This window comes from Nerophis ophidion, linkage group LG03 (assembly GCF_033978795.1).
Source record: "Nerophis ophidion isolate RoL-2023_Sa linkage group LG03, RoL_Noph_v1.0, whole genome shotgun sequence".
NCBI classification, from domain to species: Eukaryota; Metazoa; Chordata; class Actinopteri; order Syngnathiformes; family Syngnathidae; genus Nerophis; species Nerophis ophidion.
This window is the reverse complement of record NC_084613.1, coordinates 89,508,537-89,514,482: the sequence shown is the minus strand read 5'-3', so window position 1 is coordinate 89,514,482 and position 5,946 is coordinate 89,508,537. Positions and strand designations below refer to the sequence as shown.

The window sequence follows — 5,946 nt, the reverse complement described above, 5'->3', positions numbered from 1 at the left end:
GCGTGGCCCAGCCAGCCTGACGAGGCCTGAAAGGCCGAAACGCGCGTCGCTGGATATTATCCGCATGTGTTTGTCACTTCATTTAAAGCCCCGATTCGATTTCTTCCAGGGTCCTTGGGGTGGCCATCGTTCGGCTTGGCGTCGCCTGGACAGGTTGTGATGGAGCGAGCACACCCTCCTCTTCTCTCTTTTCTTTTTTTCACACTCTCTCTCTCTCTATCCCTCTCCCTCTCCTCTCCTAAACCTAACCTTTACTCTCTCCTCTCCTAAACCTAACCTTTACTCTCTCTCTCATCTCACTCTCTCTCTCTCTCTCTCACTCACTCTCTCTCTCTCTCTCTCTCTCTCTCTCTCTCTCTCTCTCTCTCTCTCTCTCTATCTCACTCTCTCTCTCTCCTAACCCTAACCCCAACCCCAACCACAAACCTGACACGCCAGTGCCTCCGGCCTTGTTTCGGGTGGCGTCCTGCCTGCGATTGTCACTCTGGGTGGCCTGCTCGGTGAGTACAAATCGTTTCACAGTGGGGTGTCGTGACGTTACAACAAGTCGAACTTTTAGACTTGATTTGAACACATTCCAAATGGAGGGAAAGGTATATCAAAGCAAACATTTTATTGCTTGTCAAACATTCCGATAGTCTACGGCGTGTTTGTCCACTATGTGTTGCATATAATATGTCGATTTGACGCTTCACATATGTAGGATCTTATTTTGAGAGTCTTTTGACTCCGCTGTAGTTGTGAGCCCGCCACTGCAGCACACTATATAACCTCCTCCATTTGGAGCCCAGGCTCATTCCCTCTCCGGCAGTTCATGAGATACCCTCCTGCCCGAGGACACATAGGGAAGCCGTCTCGACCACGGGGTTTCAAGGAAGCACCCTTTACCCACTGGAGAAGGAGAAGAGCTCCAGTGGGCGTGCCAGCCAGCCTGACGAGGCCTGAAGGGCCGAACGCGCGTCGCTGGATATTATCCGCATGTGTTTGTCACTTCATTTAAAGCCCCGATTCGATTCTTCAGGGTCCTTGGGGTGGCCATCGTTCGGCTGGCGTCGCCTGGACAGGTTGTGATGGAGCGAGCACACCCTCTTTCGGCTTGCGTCGCCTGACAAGGTAGTGAAGGAGCGAGCACCTCTTTTTTTCACACTCTCTCTCTCTACCTATCCCTCCCTCTCCTCTCCTAAACCTAACCTTTACTCTCTCCTCTCCTAACCTAACCTTTACTCTCTCTCATCTCACTCTCTCTCTCTCTCTCTCACTCACTCTCTCTCTCTCTCTCTCTCTCTCTCTCTCTCTCTCTCTCTCTCTCTCTCTCTCTCTATCTCACTCTCTCTCTCTCCTAACCCTAACCCCAACCCCAACCACAAACCTGACACGCCAGTGCCTCCGGCCTTGTTTCGGGTGGCGTCCTGCCTGCGATGATTGTCACTCTGGGTGGCCTGCTCGGTGAGTACAAATCGTTTCACAGTGCGGGTGTCGTGACGTTACAACAAGTCGAACTTTTAGACTTGATTTGAACACATTCCAAATGGAGGGAAAGGTATATCAAAGCAAACATTTTATTGCTTTGGTCAAACATTCCGATAGTCTACGGCGTGTTTGTCCACTATGTGTTGCATATAATATGTCGATTTGACGCTTCACATATGTAGGATCTTATTTTGAGAGTCTTTTGACTCCGCTGTAGTTGTGAGCACTAGCCACGCCCACTGCAGCACACTATATAACCTCCTCCATTTGGAGCCCAGGCTCATTCCCTCTCCGGCAGTTCATGAGATACCCTCCTGCCCGAGGACACATAGGGAAGCCGTCTCGACCACGGGGTTTCAAGGAAGCACCCTTTACCCACTGGAGAAGGAGAAGAGCTCCAGTGGGCGTGGCCCAGCCAGCCTGACGAGGCCTGAAAGGCCGAAACGCGCGTCGCTGGATATTATCCGCATGTGTTTGTCACTTCATTTAAAGCCCCGATTCGATTTCTTCCAGGGTCCTTGGGGTGGCCATCGTTCGGCTTGGCGTCGCCTGGACAGGTTGTGATGGAGCGAGCACACCCTCCTCTTCTCTCTTTTCTTTTTTTCACACTCTCTCTCTCTCTATCCCTCTCCCTCTCCTCTCCTAAACCTAACCTTTACTCTCTCCTCTCCTAAACCTAACCTTTACTCTCTCTCTCATCTCACTCTCTCTCTCTCTCTCTCACTCACTCTCTCTCTCTCTCTCTCTCTCTCTCTCTCTCTCTCTCTCTCTCTCTCTCTCTCTATCTCACTCTCTCTCTCTCCTAACCCTAACCCCAACCCCAACCACAAACCTAACCCTAACCCTAACCCTAACCCTAACCCTAACCCTACCCTAACCCTAACCCTAACCCTAACCCTAACCCTAACCCTAACCCTAACCCTAACCCTAACCCTAACCCTAACCCTAACCCTAACCCTAACCCTAACCCTAACCCTAACCCCTAACCCTAACCCTAACCCTAACCCTAACCCTAACCCTAACCCTAACCCTAACCCTAACCCTAACCCTAACCCTAACCCTAACCCTAACCCTAACCCTAACCCTAACCCTAACCCTAACCCTAACCCTAACCCTAACCCTAACCCTAACCCTAACCCTAACCCTAACCCTAACCCTAACCCTAACCCTACCCTAACCCTAACCCTAACCCTAACCCATCGCCACCCGTTTCCACCAACATAGACACAACATTACTCGACAGAAGAACACCACCACCCACCTGGTGCAACACTTCCTCCGGCACGGGTGGGCTTCTGTCCGGGTTTGTGTCATCCAGCACGACTCCAAATGGAGTGCAGGCCAACGGCGACACGCCGAACGCCTGTGGATGACCAAATTGGGCACTAGACATCCGGGGGGCCTCAATGAGGCGTGAGTGCGAGCCCGCTGGGCCATAGACGGACCGTGCACACCCCTCTTATATTCTTTTTTACACTCTTTTATCGCCCTTCCCCCACCCCTTACCCTAACCCTAACCACTCTCCTTTTTCACTCCTAAAACCTACCCATCTCTCTTTTCTTTACACCTAACACCTACCCATCTCTCCTTCTCTTTATACCTAACCCTAACTCCTAACTCTAACCCTAACCCCAACCCCAACCCCAACCCTAACCCTAACCCTAACCCTAACCCTAACCCTAACCCTAACCCTAACCCTAACCCTAACCCTAACCCTAACCCTAACCCTAACCCTAACCCTAAACCCTAACCCTAACCCTAACCCTAACCCTAACCCTAACCCTAACCCTTATTTCTTTAATTTTGCCATAATGGTCTTTATTACATATATATAGTCTCATTTTGCTATATATATATATTATTTCTGTTTTATACCAGTAGAGACCCCGGATCAGCATCCTCCTCACGCCTGTGGCGCGTCCGAGCGCACAGGGATGGACAGCTACACGGTGTGTCTGGGCTCGACAATACCGCAACGAGTCCGCCGTCAGCACAGCAACCTGCGACCCCGATAATCCGGCCCCCCCCAGCATGACCTCGAGGCCGCGTGAGGAAGAGCCAGAGAGAGCCACCCACTGCATAATGCCCAAGCAGGCAGCTCGGGGACAAGGTGCAGAGGACCAAAGCGAGCCAACTGACGGTACGACGAACCTGCGATGGAGGAGACCCTCAGACCGCCGCTTGGGGACCCCCTTCCTGCTGCTCAAGTGCGCCAGGCACGTGAGAGGTCATCCGGAGGGTCAGCACAATTGTCATCCTGCAACAGCCGTCGTCACATGTCAGCGGACGGGACACGGCCACGCTGACCTTCATTAACACTTCCACTGACATCCAGCGACAACGACCCCTCCGCAAAGGTCATCTGGAGGGGTCATCCATCTCCACGCAGGGCACTACAGCTACCGCTTCCATCAAGAGTGTCTCTAGCGTTGTTGTCGTTGTGTGCTTGTTGTTTTTGGTCGGGGTCCCCCGGGACCTTGCGCGCAGTTTGGGCACCACCCTGGCAGTCCTTGACGGACCGTGCATTCCCCTAATCCCTTACCCTAACCCCAACCCCAACCCCAACCCTAAACCTAACCCGCCTGTGCCTCGGGACTGCCGCCTGGGGGGTGCCCTGCTGTTTGTGGGTTTTCTCGGGTGGACTCCGTGCCGGAAACACACAGGTGCAAAACAAATATGCATTAAAAAATATATTTGTGTGGACTATATTGGGTGAGAATTGGGAACAGATTCAATGTAATTCTCAAAAATTGCCATATTATGTGTTTTTGAAGTCCATATTGGATACTGCATAATTTATGGTATTTATAACATTATTATTTCTTTAATTTTGCCATAATGGTCTTTATTTACATATATATAGTCTCATTTTGCTATATATATATATTATTTCTGTTTTATACCAGTCACCGGGTGATTTTGATTATAACTGCACTGGCCCTTTAAATCGGCATCCATTTTGTGTGCAAGAGCACGTCACCATGTGTAGGCTGGCAGAGGCAGTTCAGCTCCCGGCTGGAATGCATGCCTCTGGGAGGCCTGGCTGCCTCTCATTATGTTTGTACCATTTTAGGCCTGATGAAGACTGAATAAAGTCGAAACGTTGCCTGTTCATCTGGATGGTAATTATTATTTCTTCATTTATTTATTTTTTCCATTTTTGAGCAATATTTTGGTCTGGCTGTGGCTTGTGGCCTACTTAGCTCCACAGCTAACTAGCGGTAGCTCGCTGCTATTGGTTCACAATAACCAATGTTTTTGAACCTGCACAACCTCTTGCTGCTTCCAAAATGCTCTCTTGCCGTGAAAATTGGATTCTGCACGCGCCTGGAGGCCCCGGACCCCTCGGTGAGACACCTGGACACCGTAGGTGAGTCGCCATGACAACCACAAAATGGCTGGCCCCTATTTGACTTTAAATGACCCTAAAGGTCACTGGGCTAATTCGGCTTCACCATGCCACTAGCAGCAATGTTGCTATCCATTATGCAACCACATTAGTGCAGAGGTTCACTCCCCATTTTTTGCCACAAAAAAGAAGAATGTCAGTGAGGATTAACACAATTTAATGAACATTGAGGTCCACAACACATCCAGCTCGCAGTCAAAAAGATGGCACGCAGCCCGCTGGAGCGGTCAAAAAGATGGTGCAAATCCTGCTTGAGTCACGTGACCTCTGACCCCGGATCAGCATCCTCCTCACGCCTGTGGCGCGTCCGAGCGCACAGGGATGGACAGCTACACGGTGTGTCTGGGCTCGACAATACCGCAACGAGTCCGCCGTCAGCACAGCAACCTGCGACCCGATAATCCGGCCCCCCCCAGCATGACCTCGAGGCCGCGTGAGGAAGAGCCAGAGAGAGCCACCCACTGCATAATGCCCAAGCAGGCAGCTCGGGGACAAGGTGCAGAGGACCAAAGCGAGCCAACTGACGGTACGACGAACCTGCGATGGAGGAGACCCTCAGACCGCCGCTTGGGGACCCCCTTCCTGCTGCTCAAGTGCGCCAGGCACGTGAGAGGTCATCCGGAGGGTCAGCACAATTGTCATCCTGCAACAGCCGTCGTCACATGTCAGCGGACGGGACACGGCCACGCTGACCTTCATTAACACTTCCACTGACATCCAGCGACAACGACCCCTCCGCAAAGGTCATCTGGAGGGTCATCCATCTCCACGCAGGGCACTACAGCTACCGCTTCCATCAAGAGTGTCTCTAGCGTTGTTGTCGTTGTGTGCTTGTTGTTTTTGGTCGGGGTCCCCGGGACTTGCGCGCAGTTTGGGCACCACCCTGGCAGTCCTTGACGGACCGTGCATTCCCCTAATCCCTTACCCTAACCCCAACCCCAACCCCAACCCTAAACCTAACCCGCCTGTGCCTCGGGACTGCCGCCTGGGGGGTGCCCTGCTGTTTGTGGGTTTTCTCGGGTGGACTCCGTGCCGGAAACACACAGGTGCAAAACAAATATGCATT

At 51.9% G+C, this 5,946-nt stretch overlaps 2 long non-coding RNA genes across 2 annotated transcripts in view; both read left to right on the top strand.

The window, feature by feature from the left end:
* The window catches only part of LOC133548833 (uncharacterized), a 1,008-nt gene extending 614 nt beyond the window's left edge, over window positions 1–394 (top strand). Inside the window, exon 2 of the long non-coding RNA XR_009805986.1 lies at window positions 110–394. This is a non-coding gene — a long non-coding RNA (uncharacterized LOC133548833). The remainder of the gene's footprint in view (window positions 1–109) is intronic.
* An 886-nt stretch (window positions 395–1,280) lies between these two features.
* Window positions 1,281–2,078, top strand: LOC133548832 (uncharacterized). Its single transcript, XR_009805985.1, has 2 exons — window positions 1,281–1,446; window positions 1,984–2,078. It is a non-coding gene; the product is annotated as an uncharacterized LOC133548832 (long non-coding RNA).
* The last annotated feature ends 3,868 nt before the right edge of the window (window positions 2,079–5,946 follow it).